Genomic DNA, 23,259 nt, shown 5'->3' with positions numbered 1-23,259 from the left:
AAATTCCAAGCTCAAGATATATTCGTGTTAGAAAAGATCTGTGCACCAGCTGAAAAATTAGTGACAATACTACTTGGTATGGCAATGCTCTTCTGTCATAAATATTTTTAATAACTTTTAGTTATATTTTGAATTAGTATCAGATACATGAAGCTTCTGGAAAAACAGTCATCATACTCTGTAATAGAGAAGGTGGTAATAAAGTGAATTCACTGTCAATATTGAGTTTCTGAAGAGCTAATGAGACTGGTTCTAGTTTTCAGGCCTTACTTGAAACTTACTACAGTAAATAAATTAAGAAATGGAATTAGTAGCAGATAGTGTAGTGCTGTGTAAGAGAAGCAGCCTACTTAGTATCAAAACATGTCTACAAAATAGGTGGCGTTATTTGAACTTGTGCACTACAACCTATAGACAAGGAGGAATTGCTGAAAGAAACTATGCCCGGATCAAATTTTCATTTACTAAAAACTAAACGTAAAATTAACACGAACCAAAGTAGTACATACACATGTTTCCCAATTCCATTGTTTCCAGTAACAACTAAATACATTTATTAAAATTAAGGAAACAGTAAAATATAGGAGAAGCCTCTTTTTTTCCACATAACTACTTCAGACCTCAACAAAGTAAAAGAAATACTAGCTTTTGTAAGTAAAAGTGCTTAGGAGTCCATATTGACGAGAATTTAAACTGGAGAAAAACACATTTTGGAACTCCTGAAACAATTTAGTTCAGCCACATTTGCACTAAGAATCACTGCAAATCTTGGGGTGAGAGAAATATGTAAGTTGACATATTCTGGATATTTTCATTCAATACTGTCACATGGAATAAAGTTCTTGGGTGTTTCTGTGTAAATCATGGAATTCTTTTAGATAAGCTAAATCATTATGGTTTGAGGGCGGCAGTGCACAATTGGTTTAATTCATACTTAACTGGAAGAATGCAGAAAGTTGAAATAAGTGGTTCACGTAATGTTAATACAACAGCTGATTCCTCAAACTGGGGGGCTATCAAGCACGGGGTCCCACAGGGTTCGGTCTTAGGTCCTTTACTGTTCTTGATATACATTAATGACTTACCATTCCATATTGATGAAGATGCAAAGTTAGTTCTTTTTCTGATGATACAAGTATAGTAATAACATCCAAAAATCAAGAACTAAGTGATGTAATTGTAAATGATGTTTTTCACAAAATTATTAAGTGGTTCTCAGCAAACGGACTCTCTTTAAATTTTGATAAAACACAGTATATACAGTTCCGTACAGTAAATGGCACAACTCCAGTAATAAATATAGCCTTTGAACAGAAGTCTGTAGCTAAGGTAGAATTTTCAAAAATTTTAGGTGTGTCCATTGATGAGAGGTTAAACTGGAAGCAACACATTGATGGTCTGCTGAAACGTCTGAATTCGGCTTCGTATGCTATTAGGGTTATTGCAAATTTTGGTGATAAGAATCTCAGTAAATTAGCTTACTATGCCTACTTTCATTCACTGCTTTCGTATGGTATCATATTCTGGGGTAATTCATCGTTGAGTAGAAAAGTATTCATTGCTCAAAAACGTGTAATCAGAATAATTGCTGTAGCCCACCCACGGTCATCTTGCAGACATCTATTTAAGGATCTAGGGAACCTCACAGTATATATATTCACTTATGAAATTTGTTGTTAATAATCCAGCCCAGTTCAAAAGTAATAGCAGTGTGCATAGCTATAACACCAGGAGAAAGGATGATCTTCACTATGCAGGGTTAAATCGGACTTTGGCACAGAAGGGGGTAAATTATGCTGCCACAAAAGTCTTTGATCACCTACCAAACAGCATCAAAAGCCTGACAGATAGTCATCCAACATTTAAAAATAAATTAAAAGAATTTCTAGATGACAACTCCTTCTACTCATTGGCCGAATTTTTAGATATAAATTAAGGGAGGGGAAAAAACTAACTTAAGCATTAGTGTCGTGCAATATTTTGTGTAATGTAATATCTTGTACAGACATCTTTCATTAACCTGACACGTTCCATATCATTACGAAGTGTCGTATTCATGATCTATGGAACAAGTATTAATCTAATCTAATCTATCATATCTGCTACACTCTCTCCCCTATTACATGATAATAAAAAACGAGCTGCGCTTTCTTGCACCCTTTCGATGTCCTCCGTCAGGCCCACCTGGTAAGGATCCCACACCGCTTTATATCCATTACTGATAGAATGGGATTGTCAGGATCAGTAAATAATGCCCTTGAATATCTGAAACTAGCCTTTACAAGTAGCCTTAGGAACATGCATATGTCACTCACATCACCAAAAGAAATAACTTCCATAATAAAATCTTTAAAAACAAAGCATTCTAGTGGTTACGATGAAATATCAATAAAGTTAATTAAGACATGTTCTTGTGAGTTTAGTACAATTCTAAGTTACTTGTGTAACCAGTCAATTATAACTGGGACATTTCCTGACTGGCTAAAATATGCAGATGTTAAGCCCCTATTCAAGAAAGGGGATAAAGAGATGCCATCAAACTACAGACCGATTTCACTTTTGCCAGCATTCTCAAAAATTTTAGAAAAAGTAATCTACAGGCAGCTTCTCAACCATCTGACCACAAATAACATATTATCAAGAACACAGTTTGGATTTCTGAAGGGTTCTGATATCGAAAAGGCTATTTACACCTACAGTGAAATTGTACTTAATTCATTAAATAACAAGTTACAAGCAGCAGGTATTTTCTGTGATTTGTCAAAGGCATTCGATTGTGTAAACCACAACATCCTTTTAAATAAATTAGAATTCTATGGTGTCACGGGCAGTGCTGCAAAATGTTTCAAGTCATACCTCGCTAACAGGAAACAAAGGGTGTCAGTGCAAGGGACTAGTGAATTAAGTCATCAGTCATCATCAGAATGGGAAGAAATTACATGTGGTGTCCCACAAGGATCCATCTTAGGGCCATTACTTTTTATTGTGTACATTAATGATCTCTCATCAGTTACACTGCCTGAAGTACAGTTCGTTTTGTTTGCAGATGACAAAAGTATTGCAATAAATAGTATGTCGAGTGTAGTTCTAGAAAGATCTGCTAATGATATTTTCATGGATATTAATAAATGGTTTAAAGCCAACTCACTGACATTAAACTTCGAAAAGACTCACTATATGCAATTCAGAACTTGTAAGAGCTTTCCACCCAGCATATGCATAAAGTACGAAGAAGAGCAGATAGATGAGGCTGACAGTCTTAAATTCCTGGGATTACAAATTGATAATAAATTCAGTTGGGAGGAGCACACCACAGAACTGCAGGAACGCCTTAACAAATCTGTATTTGCAATTCAAGTATTAGCAGACACAGGCGACATAAAAGTGAAAAAGCTTGCATACTTTGCCTACTTTCATTCCATAATGTCATATGGTATAATATTTTGGGGTAACTCTTCAAGTCAAACAAAAGTTTTGAGAGTCAAAAAGTGTGTAATACGTATTATTTGTGGAGTAAACTCACGGACGCCTTGTAGAAACCTCTTCAAAGAACTGGGTATACTAACCACTGCCTCTCAGTATATTTACTCCTTAATGAAATTTGTCCTAAATAATATTTCTCTTTTTCCAACCAACAGTTCAGTTCATACATACAATACCAGGAACAAAAATGATCTGCACAAGGACTTAAAAGCACTTACTTTAGTTCAAAAAGGGGTCCACTTCTCAGGAACACTCATCTTAAATAATTTGCCAGCGAACATAAAAAATTTAGTTACAAATAGAGATCAGTTTAAAAGGAGCCTGAAAGACTTACTAGTGGCCAACTCCTTCTGCTCCATTGACGAATTTTTTAATAGAAACAAATGATGTGTCGTATATATTTATATTAGTATTGTTTTCTTTTGGAACTCATGTGGCTCACCTCACACTTTTCGTTATTTAGCGTCAACTGCCACCTGCCACACCATACAGAAATCTTTTCTAAATCGCTTTGCAAATGATACTGGTCTTCAGATGACCTTACTAGATGGTAAATTACAGCATCATCTGCGAACAACCTAAGAGAACTGCTCAGATTGTTACCAGGTCATTTATATAGATCAGGAACAGCAGAGGTCCCAGGATGCTTCCCTGGGGAACATCTGATATCACTTCAGTTTTACTTCATGATTTGCTGTCTATTACTATGAACTGCAACCTTCCTGACAGGAAATCACGAATCCAGTTGCATAACAGAGACAATACCCCATAGGCCCGCAGCTTGATTAGAAGTTGCTTGTGAGGAACGGTGTCAAAAGCTTTCCGGAAATCTAGAAATAAGGAATCAACTAGAGATCCGCTGTCGATAGCTGCCATTACTTCATGTGAATAAAGAGCTAGCTGCGTTGCACAAGAACGATGCTTTCTGAAACCATGCTGATTACGTTTCTATAGATCGTTTCCTTCGAGGTGGTTCATAATGTTTGAATACAGTATACGCTCCAAAACCCTACTGCAAACCGACGTCAATAATATAGGTCTGTAGTTCGATGGATTACTCCTACTACCCTTCTTAAACACTGGTGCAACCTGCGCAATTTTCGAATCTGTATGTTTAGATCTATCGGTGAGTGAGTGGTCGTACATGATTGCTAAGTAGGGAGCTATTGTATCAGCGTAATCTGAAAGGAACCTAATCGGTATACAATCTCGACCTGAAGACTTGCCCGTATCAAGCGATTTGAGTTGCTTTGCAACCCATAAGGGATTTACTTCTAAGAAACTCATGCTAGCAGCTGTTCGTGTTTCAAATTCTGGAATATTCCATTCGTCTTCCCTGGTGAAGGAATTCCGGAAAACTGCGTTCAATAACTCCGCTTTAGTGGCACAGTCGTCGGTAATAGTACCTTCATCACTGTGCAGCGAAGGTATTGACTGTGTCTTGCTGCTTGTGTACTTTACATACAACCAGAATTTCTTAAGATTTTCTACTGAATTTCGAAACAATGTTTCGTTGTGGAACCTATTAAAGGCATCTTGCATTGAAGTCCATGCCAAATTTTGCGCGTCTGTAAATTTTAGCCAGTCTTCGGGATTTCACGTTCTTCTGAACTTCGCATGCTTTTTCCGTTGCCTCCGCAACAGCATGTGGACCTGTTTTGTGTAGAATGGGGGATCAGTTCCATCTCTTACCAGTTTATGAGGTATGAATCTCTCAATTTTTGTTGCTACTATATCTTTGAATTTGAGCCACATCTCGTCTACATTTGCATAGTCAGTTTGGAAGGAATGGAGATTGTCTCTTAGGAAGGCTTCTAGTGACACTTTATCCACTTTTTTAAATAAAATTATTTTGCGTTTGTTTCTGGTGGACTTGAAAGAAATGGTATTGAGCCTAGCTACAACGACCTTGTGATCACTAATCCCTGTATCAGTCATGATGCTCTCTATTATCTCTGGATTATTTGTGGCTAAGAGGTCAAGTGTGTTTTTGCAACCATTTACAATTTGCGTGGGTTCGTTTACTAACTGCTCGAAATAATTTTTGGAGAAAGCATTTCGGACAATCTCGGAAGATGTTTTCTGCCTACTACTGGTTTTGAACAAGTATTTTTGCCAACATATCGAGGGAAGGTTGAAGTCCCCACCAACTATAACCGTATGAGTGGGGTATTTATTTGTTACGAGACTCAAATTTTCTCTGAACTGTTCAGCAACTATATCATTGGAGTCTGGGGGTCGGTAGAAGGAGCCAATTATTAACTTAGTTTGGCTTTTAAGTATAATATCCACCCATGCCAATTCACACAGAGTATCTACTTCATCTACTGACAGACACAAACACTCCACCACCAATTCTACCTAATCTATCTTTCCTGAACACTGTCTGAAACTTCGTAAAAATTTCTGCAGAATTTATTTCAGGCTTTAGCCTATAACGATTTCAGCTTCTGTGCTTTCTATTAGAGCTAGAAGCTCAGGAACTTCCCCAGCACAACTACAACAATTTACAACTACAATTCCGAGTGCTCCTTGATCCAAGCACATCCTGTATTTGCCATGCACCCTTTGAGATCGCAGCCCACCCCGTACTTTCCTGAGGCCTTCTAACCTAAAAAACTACCCAGTCCATGCCACACAGCCTTCGCTACCCGTGTAGCTGCCAGCTGAGTGTAGTGAACTCCTGACCTATTCAGCGGAACCTGAAACCCCACTACCCTATGGCGCAAGTAAAGGAATCTGAGGCCAACATGGTTGCAAAACCATCTGAGCCTCTGATTCAGACCCTCCACCCGGCTCTGCACCAAAGCTCCGCAGTCGGTTCTGTAAACGATGTTGCAGATGGTGAGCTCTGCCTTCATCCTGTAAACAACCTTTAGTTAGCATGTTATGGTATTGAAATGAAGAAATACATTTATTTTGCTACTATTTGAGAACACTTTCATGGACAGTTCATCTCAACAATTCAAGCAATAAGAAGCAAGTGAAGTAACAAAATTACCAGAGATTCTTTTTACTCATGGAAACAAAACAAAAAATTAATCAGCATTATAAAAGAACTACATGAATATGAGATGTGTATTTATTGAAGTATCATGTGAATTCCTCACTCAGTGGAAACATATAATTCTCCATTTGACTAAATATCATTATTCACCCAAGATGAATTACGCATCTCAAGATTGAAAAAAATTTATTGTGACATTCCAGCTCTCGAAAGGTGAAGATTATTGGCATTATAATCATGCTCACCTACTGTAGCCCATTTACCAGAAATGACTGAGTTTAAAAATAGCACGAGGTGCAACAACACTGGCTATATGATGAAAACCAAAATTCAGCTTTCCTGTGTCTAACAACACAGAACAACTGTGTCTCTGTGTGTCACCAGAAATAAAATTATCACAATTTATGTTCTTTTTTTTAAAAAAAAATTACATTGCTCCTCTAACTCCACCCATTGATGAGCATGCTGTCCAACATAACATTCTTCATTTTAATGACTGCCTCACAGTCTGTTCCATCTGGATCCTTCCTACTGACACCATCTTTTCTGAATTTTGCAGGTGGGAACTCTTCCTGCAATATGAGATCTGTTCAAAAAATTCTGTAACATTTGTAATTTCGTGCCAATTGTGTGTTGGAGCGAAATGTGCTTGGCATCCCAGCACAAGCCTGTGTTTAATGTGTAACTGCTGGAAGTTGCATTGTTGTCTGTCTGTTAGTTATTGTTGAGTGGTGTATTGAGTAGAACATTGTGTCACATAATTTGCTAATTTTGAGATGGCAGAGTTAGAGGAGCAATGTGTGTGCATTAAATTTTGCACAAAACTCAAGAAAACATTTACAGAGATACACAAAATGATGCAGGAAGCCTACAGTGTTGGGTACTTAAGCTGTACTTGGTTTTACAAATGGCTCACATGGTTTAAAAATGGCTGGATGGAAGTTAAAGATGACCCTCATTTAGGATGCCTTCGACATCTATCAAGGACACTCATTACAGGAACGTCAGTGAAATTATGCATGCCAATCAAAGACTGACTGTCCAAGAGACTGCAGAAGAATGTAACATTTCAGTTGGATCATGTCATGAAATCCTGACACAGCATCTTGGAATGCATCATGTTGCCGCCATGTTCGTCTCATGGCTCCTAAGTCAAGACCTTTACCTCACAATCTGTGAAGAGCTTTTAGAGTGCACAGATGAGAATGAGCTGTTCATTAAGGGAATCATAACTGGTGATGAGATGAGCACCTATAGTTATGATGCTGAGACCAAGGTTCAATCTTCACAACGGGTCAGGAAAGATTCTGCAAGACCAGAAGAAAAAGCTCATAAGGTCAGGTCAAATGTCAAAGCCATGCTGATATTTTCTTTGACTTTGAAGGATTAGTTCATCATGAATTCATGCCACAAGGAGAAACTCTTAATTGATGGTCTTATTGAGATGTGTTGCAATGCCTACGAAAAACCGTAAGAAGAAAATGGCTTCAAATGTGGTGAGGTAGTTCATGGTTCTTGCATTATGGTAACACGACTGCACATTCATCTCTATTGGTGCATGACTGTTGCACAAAAAACGAAATCACTCTGCTGCCTCATCCACCATACTCTCCAGACCTGGCCCCTACAGACTTTTTTTTTTATTTCCAAAGTTGAAAACCCCATTGAAATGGCGAAGATTTGTAATGATAGACAAGATAAAAGAAAATTCCTGCAATCCAACAAGAGGCATCCCAAGACTGCTTGTGGATGTAGAAACGGTGCTGGGAACGGTGTATCAGTTGTGAAGGAGAGTATTTCGAAGTAGACCATGCACAGTAAGTAAAAGGTAAGCACAGAACATTTTTGTGGACAAAGTTCTGGAATTTTTGAACGTACTTCATATATCCTATGTTTCTGTAACCCTCTTGACCTGATTGTTCATTAGTCGTTGTCCTTCACCCACCTATCCACTTCCCTGTTCCCATTCCACAGCCTTCTACTCCACAAGTACACACACAGTCTGTTTTCCTCTTCTTTCCCAATCAATCACTGCCACCCCCCCCCCCTCCCCGCCCTCTGTCTATCATCTAAACTGCATCTAGTTGCCCTACCCTCTCTACACCTCGCACCTGTGTGCTCCCTCAAGCAGCACTTTACTACCCCGCACCACCCGTACCCTTCTCTCCCTTCCCCTCCCTGCTACAGCCTCCTCTTTACCCCCACCTCCCAGACTGCTTATCCCATCATGTACAGTTGGTAGCAGTCTGGGATCGATGGCTAGAGACAGTGGTCATGTGTGTAAGCTGAATTTGCGTGAATGTATGTGTGCACGTTGTCTATTTCAGAAGAAGGCCTTCCGGCCAAAAGCTTACATGTTTAATAGCCTTTTTGCTGTATCTGTCCATTGCTTAACATCTCCACTTTATGGTGAACAGCAGACTGTCCTTTTCATAATATTAACATTATTCCATCCTGGATTTTCCATTGTTTGATTTTACTTGTATGTCAACAAGACCCAGTGTCCATTGTAGTGGACACTCCTGAAAATCATAAATTTTTGAGAATTCTCTTTCACAATCTTCTGTTTAACATGTACACAAAATCTGTTTCAAAAGCCTTCATGACAATTACCATTAGATTTCAGGAGGATGTTTTGTAGGAATTGGTATACTGACACACAAAAGTCATCATGCTCTCCAAGTACTACCAGTGGGTTTATTTATTTTATTTTGTATTTATAATATCTTTATTCATCCAAGGAACATCTCAGAATGACATGGGATTTGCCATGATAATACAATTCAAATCAACAGGTTAAAATATACAATTCTTACGTCACTTCATCCACCTGTCCTAATACCTCTTGCATATGACCAAATTCCAGTACTCGTCTTCTGCTCTAAAGCATCAAACTTTGAACAAAGTGAAGAAGGCATAGCTGAATAAATGGTACTCAGTTTTTTGATGATTAAGTTTTGACAATAGTCTCCCAGGCTGCTGCATCTTCTTCTTGTGCAAGCTTGTAAAAATATGTTCTGGTGTAGGTTAAGTTGACGTTTGTGTTCAAATAAATAGTCTTGGCCATGATGTCATTTTCCACCAGATGATTTAACTATAGGTTCTGATATACTTTCACAACTGATTGCAATATTCACATATATTAATGACAACAGTTTATAGAGCAACCCTTTAACGCACATCCGCTTTTGTGCATCTCCGACAACCACTTGCATCATTTGCATTGGAATGTCAAAAACCTCATAGAACCTCGAGGTTCAAGCTGGAACTGTTATTCTGGTTTTTGTTTATACATTTTTGAGACAGATTAATGTCATTTTAAAAACTACAAAAATATGAAATATGCAAGTTGAGAACAACACTCACACTAACTATTGGTAATTTTTTGTGGTAATGTGATGTTTATACTGTGTTGTCTGTGGTAAACTTAATTTGATTTGGGCATATTTTCCACTCTGATTGTCAAACAGGTGTTTTGCAGTTTTGTATTTTCTGTGAATAGGTTACATATTTTTATGTTCCTTATCAGGATTTACCAACAATAAAAGTAATTTTGGTATGATAAGTTTTGAGAATCAACTATGCTTTTGAATTCAAAATTATGACACTATTTTATACTTCAAATTTGGCTATTTTCTATTTGGGATAGAACTGACAAAAATTAGGAAGCATTGCAGTGTCTCCATCTCCTAAGTTTCCAGATGAGACACAAAGATCAAACAGCTAATTCAATTAGTAATTTAATATTACTTCACAATTTGTAACCTTTGCCTTTTGGGTTGTTATTGAAATGAACATGGCTGTTTCTATTATGTTAGCACCTAGAGGTTTGTTTACATGTAATATGAATTTTGCCTGTTTCAAAGTTTATGTCTTTTTTCCTTTAATAATTGTGTAGTTGCAAATTTTGTTGTAAGTCTACACTGACGATAATTATATTATATTTATTGTCTACAGAACTTATAGGGTGTCAAAATATTGCGTGAAAATATTGTGCGAACTGTTTGAACAGACTGTAAAGATGAAATAGAAAGTTTTACTGAAACTGCCAGTATCATATCCATAATGTTATACAATACTCAGCATATACAACATGCCTTATGAGGATAGGACAAATGATTGGCCATGTTCCTAATTAAGGAACAATCACAGCATTTGCAAACCATCGCAGCATTTGCCTTGGTGATCTAGGAAAACAATAGAAACCCCAAATCAGGATTGAGAGACAGAGCAACTCCATCCTCCTAAATATGAAGTCAGTGTCATAACAGCTGCACTGCTCATTTGTTAAGTTCCTGCTGTATAATGTTCCTTGATTTACACACAATTTGTTACAAGTAGCTTGTAATATAAAGCACAGTTTTGTTCATCGTCGCATACACCAAGGACACCTGCTGATGACTGCATCAACACCAGACTCCATTCCTACCATATTCAATTATGCTCACTCTACCTGAGTCAGCAGACACTACTATTTTGCAGTTTACATCTTGACACCATGCCTTCCTTGTGAAAACAAAAAGCCATGATCATGGATTGAAACGTGAAAGGTGATTTAGTATCCACTTTCATTATCACCCACTACTCCAAGTCCTCTAAGTTAATTACATAATATGTATTATGTATGCGAAACATTTTAGCTGCCTTTTTAAACAGGTATACTTTAGTAATCTCTTTCATTTATTATCCAATTTTATCCCCTGATATAAAAATTCTCTCTTGAGTTTTCTATTTGTTTTTCCCAGGCAAATAGCCTGGCTTGTGTTCCATTATTATAATGTAGAACTATTACTGAAGTACTTCATAATGTTTTCCCTGATATGCACCACAGATTTATGGATGTGCTCTCTTGGTGCATCAAAAGATACGCAATTCTTTTATAAATAGCTTTGTTAATGGGCCCAACTACATCTTCCAGTTATTATTCTTACAGGCTTTTCAAAACTGTGTTCATGTTTTGTGCCTTTGATCCCCAGAAAAGAATCCTACAGCTAAGAATGGAGTGCATGTAGGCACAGTATACCATGACAATACATTAGCTGTTACAAACTGATGCTAGTGCTCTAGCAGAATAACATGCTGATGACTTTCTTTTTGCCAGCATCTTTGTGTGCACATTCCAGGCTAGCTGACAATCAATGTTCATCCATAAAAACTTTGTGTTTGTTACACAGTCTATAGATTTATCAACTATGCTTAATGTGACAGAATTGTTTTCCCTCCATATGCCAAAGTCTATACTATTTGTTTTCTTTATGTTTATGGAGACCTAGCAGCAATCTTGTGATGCAGTGTAAGCAAACTCTCTGGCCAGCACTAAGGCTCTGCCACAGGACAATATTTGAACTACTCTCTCCTGAGCTATTGTGGTGTATGCATGTTCTCTTATGCATCTCTGCCTGCTAAAAAAGTATATATTCACAGTATTCACAATGTCCGTTATTTAACCTGCTTCTACTATTGATTGTTGAACCAGAATCAGATGATGCTATCAGCTATGGATTATTTCACATTCCTTGACTCATCTTGCTGCAACAACAATGCAGCCATGTTGCATACTGAGTGCCAGTGGACAAGCAAATCCATGACAGTTCGCGTCAGTGCTTCGCATCAGTGGTAACAACCCTTGCCTTGGGTTAAACGTGAATGTGACATTTTCTTGTGCACTGCTACTGGTGTCAGCAATGACCTACATGAATCTGAATGATGGGTACTGACTACCGATCTTCTGAGTGACTTTGGTGATGAATGCATCTGATTTGCATACCAGCAAAATGCCTTTCAACAAACTTTCAAGGACAGACACAGATGACTTCACTCAGTTGTGTCGCACCTCCCATGAGGAGAACAGTTCCACTGAATTTGTTTACAACACCAAGCTGGAGCCATCACACAAGAGCTCATCCACTGATGCTCTACATGTAGCTGTGGTGCCATGTGTATACCAGAATTTTGACTCATTACCACCTTTCTGGCCAAAACAACCAGCTATGTGGTTTGCTATCATCAAGTGTGTGCTCACAATCATGGCATTTCTGATGTTAGCTCCGTGTTCATCACATTACTGTGCTGAGCTGGTGAGCATCAACCACATTAGTGATGGTATTTTGTTACTCCTGGCTACCAACAAAAACAATGCAGCAAAGGCAGTGCTCATTTAGCATCTAGTCTTAATGCTGGAACAACAGTTGCATCAGGTTATTTAAAAGGAGTGTTTAGGCACTAAGGTGCCTTTGAAACTCTGAAGATGTCTCCAAACATTAATGAACACAATAATTATGCCAGATCAGATGCTAAGGACATGGTCAACTTAAATTTGAATGGGCATAATGAATAAACGTTTTGTTTGTGAGCTCACTGGCTCAGTTCTGAAGAGTGAACCAACTGAATTTGCACTGAGGCTCCATCAGTAGCAACTTCTAGCAGGTTTCCTCCCAGGGTAAAGCACTACATCTCAGGTAATTAACCTCACACAGCTGATTGAAGACGGCTATGAGAACCAGAAAATAACCGGTGTCGCCTTTATAGACTTGACAGCTGCATATGACACCGTCAACTTACGTCTGCTAATGAAGAAGCTGTATGCCATTACCAGGGACTTTAAATTCACATCCACAGTTAGAAGTCTGTTAGAGAACTGTAGGTTCTCTGTGGAATTCCAAGAGATGCATAGCAGGTGGAGGGCCCAGAAAAATGGTCTCCCTCTGGGCAGTATACTGGCACCCTTACTTTTTAACATATACACCAATGATCAACCACTGCCAGCTGGTACGGCAAACTATATCTACGCCGATGACCGTGCTTTGGGCGTACAGGATGACTTCTTTGAGGATGTTGAGACAAAGCTCATGGATGCACTAGACATGCTCTGTCAGTACTACGCCGAAAATCAACTCAAGCCGAACCCTAGCAAAACACAAGTTTGCGGCTTCCATCTCCGTAACAAGCAGGCATCCCATAAGCTGCGTGTCTTCTGGAAGGACACACTCCTTGAACACTGTGTTAACCCCAAATACCTAGGAGTAACCCTAGACAGGGCTCTGATGTATAAACAGCACTGTATTAACACCAAAATGAAGGTGAGTGGCAGAAATAATATTCTTCGGAAAATAACGAACTCCTCCTGGGGCGCAAAGCCAGAGGTAGTGAGGACCACACCACTAGCAGTTTGCTTCCCAGCAGGCGAATATGCAAGCAGTGTCTGGTACAACTCTACCCACGCTAAACAGGTTGACATTGCTCTGAACGAGACTTGCAGGTTCGTCACTGGATGTCAGAAACCGACGCCAACAGACAAGCTCTACCATCTTGCTGGGATTGCACCTCCTGCAGTGCGAAGAGAAGCGGCAGCCTATAGTGAAAGAGCGAGGGCTGAGATAGCAGAGAGCCACCTCCTCCACAAAACTCAGCCAGCCACAAAATGCCTGAAATCTGGACGCAGTTTTCTTAGAGCAACCGAAGATTTTAGCGACCAACCTGGAACTAGGGTGGAGAGATGGAAGCAGTCAGGAGAAGGACACTGGATGGAACCAAAGGAAGAATTGGCACCAGGTTACGATGAGGACTGGGTGGTCTAGAGATCACTAAACAGGCTACGCACCAGCACTGCACAGTCAAGAGAAAACCTTCTGAAGTGGGGATATTCTACTACATCGAATCTCTACAACTGTGGAGAAGTGCAGACGACCCAGCACATGTGTAACTGCCCTGAATGTCCTTCACACTGCACTTTAGAGGATCTGATGTTGGCAACCCCAAATGCTGTCGATGTAGCCCACTTATGGACCAAATGCCTATAACATTTTGTTTCTGTGCACACAAATTTGTATATATTAAAAACAAAGATTCCAAGACTTACCAAGCGGGAAAGCGCCGGAGACAGGCACAATGAACAAAACACATAAACACACACACAGAATTACTAGCTTTCGCAACCGATGGTTGCTTCTTCAGGAAGGAGAGGGAAAGACGAAAGGATGTGGGTTTTAAGGGAGAGGGTAAGGAGTCATTTCAATCTCGGGAGTGGAAAAAAGGACAGGTGTACACTCGCACACACACACATATCCATCCGCACATACACAGACACAAGCAGACATATTTAAAGGCAAAGAGTAAGGGCAGAGATGTCAGTCGAGGCGGAAGTACAGAGGCAAAGAAGTTGTTGAAAGACAGGTGAGGTATGAGCGGCGGCAACTTGAAATTAGTGGAGGTTGAGGCCTGGTGGATATCAAGAAGAGAGGATATACTGAAGGGTGAGTTCCCATCTCCGGAGTTCGGATAGGTTGGTGTTGGTGGGAAGTATCCAGATAACTTGGACGGTGTAACACTGTGCCAAGATGTGCTGGCCATGCACCAAGGCATGTTTAGCCATAGGGTGATCCTCATTACCAACAAACTCTGTCTGCCTGTGTACATTCATGCGAATGGACAGTTTGTTGCTGGTCATTCCCACATAGAAAGTGTCACAGTGTAGGCAGGTCAGTTGGTAAAACACGTGGGTGCTTTCACACGTGGCTCTCCCTTGCAGTCTCCCATCCTTCATCAAAGACACCAACCACATTCTCGAACCCCTGGAATCCGTACCCAGTCTTTTACCCCCGGAAACCATCCTTGTAACCATTGATGCCACTTCCCTATACTCAGGGCCTCGCTGCAATGGAGCACTTCCTTTCACGCCGATCACCTGCCACCCTACCTAAAACCTCTTTCCTCGTCACCTTAGTCAGCTTCATCCTGACCCACAACTTCTTCACTTTTGAAGGCCAACAATTAAAGGGAACATCCATGGGTACCAGGATGGCCCCCTCGTATGCCAACCTATTTATGGGTCGCTTAGAGGAAGCCTTCTTGGTTACCCAAGCCTGCCAACCCAAAGTTTGGTACAGATTTATTGATGACATCTTCATGATCTGGACTCACAGTGAATAACAACTCCAGAATTTCCTCTCCAACCTCAACTCCTTTGGTTCCATCAGATTCACCTGGTCCTACTCCAAATCCCATGCCACTTTCCTTGACGTTGACCTCCATCTGTCCAATGGCCAGCTTCACACATCCGTCCACATCAAACCCACCAACAAGCAACAGTACCTCCATTATGACAGCTGCCACCCATTCCATATCAAACGATCCCTTCCCTACAGCCTAGGCCTTCATGGCAAACGAATCTGCACCAGTCCTGAATCCCTCGAACATTACACCAACAACCTGAAAACAGCTTTTGCATCCCGCAACTATCCTCCCGACCTGGTACAGAAGCAGTTAACCAGAGCCACTTCCTCATCCCCTCAAACCCAGAACCTCCCACAGAAGAACCCCAAAAGTGATCCACTTGTAATAGGATACTTCCCGGGACTGGATCAGACTCTGAATGTGGCTCTCCAGCAGGGATACGACTTCCTAAAATCCTGCCCCGAAATGAGATCCATCCTTCATGAAATCCTCCCCACTCCACCAAGAGTGTTTTTCTGCTGTCCACCTAACCTGCGTAACCTCTTGGTTCATCCCTATGAAATCCCCAAACCACCTTCCCTACCATCTGGCTCCTACCCTTGCAACCGCCCCCAGTGTAAAACCTGTCCTATGTACCCTCCCACCACCACCTACTCCAGTGCTGTAACTGGAGGGTATAAACGATCAAAGGGAGAGCCACGTGTGAAAGCACCCACGTGATTTACCAACTGACCTGCCTACACTGTGACGCTTTCTATATGGGAATAACTAGCAACAAACTGTCCACTCGCATGAATGGACACAGGCAGACAGTGTTTGTTGGTAATGAGGATCACCCTGTGGCTAAACATGCCTTGGTGCACGGCCAGCACATCTTGGCACAGTGTTACACCATCTGAGTTATCTGGATACTTCACACCAACACCAACCTATCCGAACTCCGGAGATGGGAACTCGCCCTTCAGTATATCCTCTCTTCTCGATATCCGCCAGGCCTCAACCTCCGGTAATTTCAAGTTGCCGCCGCTCATACCTCACCCGTCTTTCAACAACTTCTTTGCCTCTGTACTTCTGCCTCGACTGACATCTCTGTCCTTACTCTTTGCCTTTAAATATATCTGCTTGTGTCTGTGTATGTGCGGATGGATATGTGTGTGTGTGTGCGAGTGTACACCTGTCCTTTTTTCCCCCTAAGGGAAGTTTTTCCACTCCCGGGATTGGAATGACTCCTTACCCTCTCCCTTAAAAAACACATCCTTTTGTCTTTCCCTCTCCTTCCCTCTTTCCCGAAGAAGCAACCATCGGTTGCGAAAGCTAGTAATTCTGTGTGTGTGTTTGTGTGTTTTGTTCATTGTGCCTGTCTCCGACACTTTCCCGCTTGGTAAGTCTTGGAATCTTTGTTTTTAATATATTTTTCCCATGTGGAAGTTTCTTTCTATTTTATTTACATATTTGTATATATATTTATATATATTTTCATATGCCTGTAATTAATTTTTTTCTGTGTGATATTCATTTTTTTATATTCCTGTATTTCTGACATGAATAAAAAGAAAAAAAATCTTGTAGTGACTATACAAGCACACAGTCTACAATAATTATGGCTCGACTACATCTAAGGGATAGTTGTCTGCTGCTCCCTTTTGGCCCAAATAATTAAGCATTGATTTGGCTTAGCATAACAGTCAGCTAAATTTTATATAATTAAGCATTTGTTTTCAAATATATTAAATCAGAAGTATTAACAAATGTTATGAAGTACAGTACCCTGAAGGATAATGAGGTAGCCGAATGCAGTGGTTTGAATTCACTCATAAACTTACTTACAAGCAAAGAATCAAACAAAGTAAACTGTACAAAAAGATGGTCACACATTTCAAAATAGACTTGCAGCAGATATTTAAATGAGGCAATCTATAGAGCAGAACAAATCAACCAGAGTATTGAATGAAAATTTCTGAGCTCTAGATCTCAGAGTTTGTAGCACATGTAACAATTTCAACACTTTGCAATGTTTTCAAAGTGCCACTAAAACTCATTAAAGAACAAATAAACTCCAACACTGGTATCAGTCCTACTATTCACTTGTTTTTATTTATTTATTTATTTATATCCCATAAATCCAATACTGCGAGGCATTCGCGTGGATGTAGGATGTGTCAGAATTATTACAAATAATACAAAAGGAATACATAGAAGTGCCTCTTGCAAGAGGATATCTGGTATATGACAAAATACACATTAATAGGTATAGAACAAATTAAATTAAAAAATATGGTACATCTTAATAGCTAAATGAAAGACACAGTAATGTTACAGTGATTGTAAGTATCGTAATGCACAATAGCAAATCAAATTAGTAAATGAAAAAATCAATTACAGTTAACTCTACTGAAATATTCTTCTACCGAATAGAAGGAATTACCTAATAAATACTATTTCAACTGTTGTTTAAATTTAGGAAGCTCGTAGATAAGTAATTTCAGTGATGGTGGGAGAGCATTGAATACCTTGCAGCTCACGTAATGGACTCCTTTTTGTACAATAGTACAGTTTTTTGATTCATAATGGGGGTCCATCTTCCTCCTGGTATTGTGGGTATGGTATGAATCATTGGTTTTGTACAATTGTCCATTTTTACCAATGAAACATAACAGGGAGTAGATATACTGGCATGCGGTTGTCAGTATCCCTAATTTTCTGAAAAGGTTCCTACAAGAATGTCTAGGCTGGACTCTGCTCATTATCCTAATAACTCTCTTTTGGGCAATAAATATTTTTTTGGATAGTTAATTATTACCTCAGAAAACTATACCATACAGCAATAATGCATGGAAATAACTAAAATAAGAAATTTTTGTGGTGTCTCAGTTACATACAGTGGAAATAATATGAACAGAGAATGTTGCTGAGCTGAGTTTTTTTGTGGAGGTGCAAAATATGTTCAGACTATTTTAGACTGTTGTCAATGTGAACACCCTGAAACTTAGTTAACTCAACTTGTAGTAACTCACTACCATTCAATGTAATACTTAATTGATCCTCAACTTTTTCCTTACTTGGAAATGCACAAACTGGGTCTTATTAACATTTAGTGATAACCCATTATTTACAAACCAATTACACTAAAGACAATATTGGCCGATTCCTCAAGATTGAGGTAGGGAGTTTTGTTGATGAGGACAGAGGTGCCATCAGCAAAAAGAGTAAAGTGAGTTTTAAAGCTAGTATGCAAGGGAAGATCATTGATAAAAGATGAGGAAGAGAAGGGGGCCAAGTACAGAGCCCCGAGGAACACCACAGCCAATAGAGCCCGAGATAGATGACACAGAGTACCCCTCAGAGTCGTTCAACATGAACTTCTGCTTTCTTCCAGTTACGTAGGATTTAATCCATGAACCAACTGAGCCACTTAGACCATAATATTCAACCTTTGCTAACAGGATTTCGTGATTAACACTATCAGAGGCCTTAGAAAGGTCGCAGAAGATACCAAGAGGAAATAATTTATTATTAAAAGACTCTAAGATCAGATGGGTGGAGGAAAAAATATCTTGTTCTGTTGATACACCCTGTTGAAATCCGAAATGGCTACTGTTTAATAGCTTATAATGCATGAGATGTTCAATAAGTCTTTTCTGAACCAATTTCTCAAGAATTTTAGAAAAGGTTGTTAAAAGGGAGATAGGCCAATAGCTGGCAACGTCAACTTTACCACCTTTTTGAAAGGCACATTAATGTCCCACTGCTGTCAACTATAATCACAAAAATTCCACACTACTACTCTCCTGAACCACTTAACCACAAATGGCTCATTGACTGAATCTTACTAACAGAGACCTTTGCTCTTTGAATGATAACAATAAAAACACTGTCTTCACTCCACAAATGACCGAGACAAAAAGACCACAAGGCTCCTCTGCATGTTTACTTCAGACTACAGAGAAAGTTTGAGTCTCGTAACAAACAAATACCCCGCTCATACGGTTATAGTTGGTGGGGACTTCAACCTACCCTCGGTATGTTGGCAAAAATACTTGTTCAAAACCGGTGGTAGGCAGAAAACGTCTTCCAAGATTGTCCTAAATGCTTTCTCCGAAAATTATTTCGAGCAATTAGTCCACGAACCCACGCGAATTGTAAATGGTTGCGAAAACACACTTGACCTCTTAGCCACAAACAATCCAGAGCTGATAGAGAGCAACATGACTGATACAGGGATTAGTGATCACAAGGTCATTGTAGCTAGGCTCAATACCATTTCTTCCAAATCCATCAGAAACAAACACAAAATAATTTTATTTAAAAAAGCGGATAAAGTGCCACTAGAAGACAATTTCCATTCCTTCCGAACTGACTATGCAAATGTAGACGAGATGTGGCTCAAATTCAAAGATATAGTAGCAACAGCAATTGAGATATTCATACCTCATAAATTGGTAAGAGATGGAACGGATCCCCCGTGGTACACAAAAAATGTCCGAACGCTGTTGCAGAGGCAACGGAAAAAGCAAGGAAGTTCAGAAGAACGCGAAATCCCGAAGGTGGGCTAAAATTTACAGACGCGCGAAATTTGGCATGTACTTTGATGTGAGATGCCTTTAATAGGTTCCACAACGAAACATTGTCTCGAAATTCAGTAGAAAATCTTAAGAAATTCTGGTTGTATGTAAAGTACACAAGCGGCAAGACGCATTCAATATCTTCGCTGCGCAGTGCCGATGGTACTGTTATCAACGACTGTGCCGCTAAAGCGGAGTTATTGAACGCAGTTTTCCGAAATTCCTTCACCAGGGAAGACGAATGGAATATTCCAGAATTTGAAACACGAACATCTGCTAGCATGAATCTCTTAGAAGTAGATACCTTAGGGGTTGCGAAGCAACTCAAATCGCTTGATACGGGCAAGTCTTCAGGTCCAGATTGTATACCGATTAGGTTCCTTTCAGATTACGCTGATACTATAGCTCCCTACTTAGCACTCATATACAAACGCTCGCTCACAGATAGATCTGTACCTACAGATTGGAAAATTGCGCAGGTCGCACCAGTGTTCAAGAAGGGTAGTAGGAGTGATCCATTTAACTACAGACCTATATCATTGACGTCGGTTTGCAGTAGGGTTTTGGAGCATATACTGTATTCAAACATTATGAATCACCTCGAAGGGAACGATCTATTGACACGTAATCAGCATGGCTTCAGAAAACATCGCTCTTGTGCAACGCAGCTAGCTCTTTATTCGCACGAAGTAATGGACGCTATCGACAGGGGATCTCAAATTGATTCCGTATTTCTAGATTTCTGGAAAGCTTTTGACACCGTTCCTCACAAGTGACTTCTAATCAAGCTGCGGAGCTATGGGGTATCGTCTCAGTTGTGCGACTGGATTCGTGATTTCCTGTCAGGAAGGTCGCAGTTCATAGTAATAGACGGCAAATCATCGAGTAAAACTGAAGTGATATCAGGTGTTCCTCAGGGAAGCGTCCTGGGACCTCTACTGTTCCTGATCTATATAAATGACCTAGGTGACAATCTGAGCAGTTCTCTTAGACTGTTCGCAGATGATGCTGTAATTTACCATCTAGTAAGGTCATCCGAAGACCAGTATCAGTTGCAAAGCGATTTAGAAAAGATTGCTGTATGGTGTGTCAGGTGGCAGTTGATGCTAAATAACGAAAAGTGTGAGATGATCCACATGAGTTCCAAAAGAAATCCGTTGGAATTCGATTACTTGATAAATAGTACAATTCTCAAGGCTGTCAATTCAACTAAGTACCTGGTTGTTAAAATTACGAACAACTTCAGTTGGAAGGACCACATAGATAATATTGTTGGGAAGGCGAGCCGAAGGTTGCGTTTCATTGGCAGGACACTTAGAAGATGCAACAAGTCCACTAAAGAGACAGCTTACACTACACTCGTTCGTCCTCTGTTAGAATATTGCTGCGCGGTGTGGGATCCTTACCTGGTGGGATTGACGGAGGACATCGAAAGGGAGCAAAAAAGTGCAGCTCGTTTTGTATTATCACGTAAAAGGGGAGAGAGTGTGGCAGATATGATACACGAGTTGGGATGGAAGTCATTACAGCATAGACGTTTTTCGTCGCGGCGAGACCTTTTTACGAAATTTCAGTCACCAACTTTCTCTTCCGAATGCGAAAATATTTTGTTGAGCCCAAAATGATCATCAAAATAAAATAAGAGAAATCATAGCTCGAACAGAAAGGTTTAGGTGTTCGTTTTTCCCGCTCGCTGTTCGGGAGTGGAATAGTAGAGAGATAGTATGATTGTGGTTCGATGAACCCTCTGCCAAGCACTTAAATGTGAATTGCAGAGTAGTCATGTAGATGTAGACCTTGGTCACACGGCCTTCTATTGCAGACAAGTCTGTTACTTCCCATGGCCAACCTTGTTGAAAATACACATTACCTTGTTTTGTATACATTATGAAAATTCAATAAAGATATTCTTCAATCTACATACATTTACACCCCATAACCAAATGTGTATTCTATATCATTTTAATTTTGTTCAGAAAGCAAATATATGTCTGTATTCTGCTCATTGTTGTGGTACAACGAGACTCAAAGCACATTTCTTAATTTTTTTATCAATATAACAAATCATATGTAGGTAAATTATTGTAGTCCCTACTGGATGTAAGCATACTGAAGATAATAATAGTGTACTTGTGCAAAATTTTGTTTCATCACAGCTTAATTAAAAATTATAGATAATTTGTTTAACATGCTGTTTTCAAGCAAATCACACAACAAGCTTGTGCATTGAGTAACTGGGTAATTTGATCATTCCATGAGCCAAGCAACAACACAGGAACCAACAACACAGGAACAGTATGTGGGACTAAAATCTGGCTAGGGACAAGCAGACTTTTCTGTATTGGCGCAGATGGAAGGAGCAAGGATCCATGATGGTGAAAAAATGCAAAAAATTACGTATATAATGTAGAATAATGTGTGAAAAATTTCACAAAAATACACATAAATATATGTGAAAATATACGAAAAGCATGAAATGGATGCAAAAGGGGGAAACAAGATGAAATCTGAGGGCGTTGATAATAGAGGAATGCGAAAACCCACTAAATTGGTGAGAAGTCACAAGGATCAAAGTAAAGAATAACTGATAAAATATATATATAATAGAAAGAAACTTCCACATAGGAAAAATATATTAAAAACAAAGATTCCAAGACTTACCAAGCGGGAAAGTGCCGGTAGACAGGCACAATAAATAAAACACACAAACACACACACACAGAGGGAAAGACGAAAGGATGTTGGTTTTAAGGGAGAGGGTAAGGAGTCATTCCAATCCCGGGAGCGGAAAGACTTACCTTAGGGGGAAAAAAGGACAGGTGTACACTCGGACACACACACATATCCATCCGCACATACACAGACACAAGCAGACATTCCGCTCCCAGGATTGGAATGACTCCTTACCCTCTCCCTTAAAATCCACATCCTTTCATCTTTCCATCTCCTTCCCTCTTTCCTGATGAAGCAACCATGGGTTATGAAAGCTTGATATTTGTGTGTGTGTTTGTGTGTTTTTTATTGTGTCTGTCTACCAGTGCTTTGTTGTTGGGTAAGTCACAGTATCTTTTTTATTCCACATGGGAAAAATATATTAAACAAAGATGCTGTGACTTACCAAACGAGAAAGCACTGGTAGATACACACAATAAAAAACACACAAATATCAAGCTTTCGCAACCCATGGTTGCTTCATCAGGAAAGAGGGAAGGAGAGGGAAAGACGAAAGTATGTGGGTTTTAAGGGAGAGGGTAA

This window comes from Schistocerca gregaria, chromosome 2 (genome assembly GCF_023897955.1).
Source record: "Schistocerca gregaria isolate iqSchGreg1 chromosome 2, iqSchGreg1.2, whole genome shotgun sequence".
In the NCBI taxonomy this organism is placed as follows: Eukaryota; Metazoa; Arthropoda; class Insecta; order Orthoptera; family Acrididae; genus Schistocerca; species Schistocerca gregaria.
Note: the sequence above shows the minus strand (reverse complement) of the source record.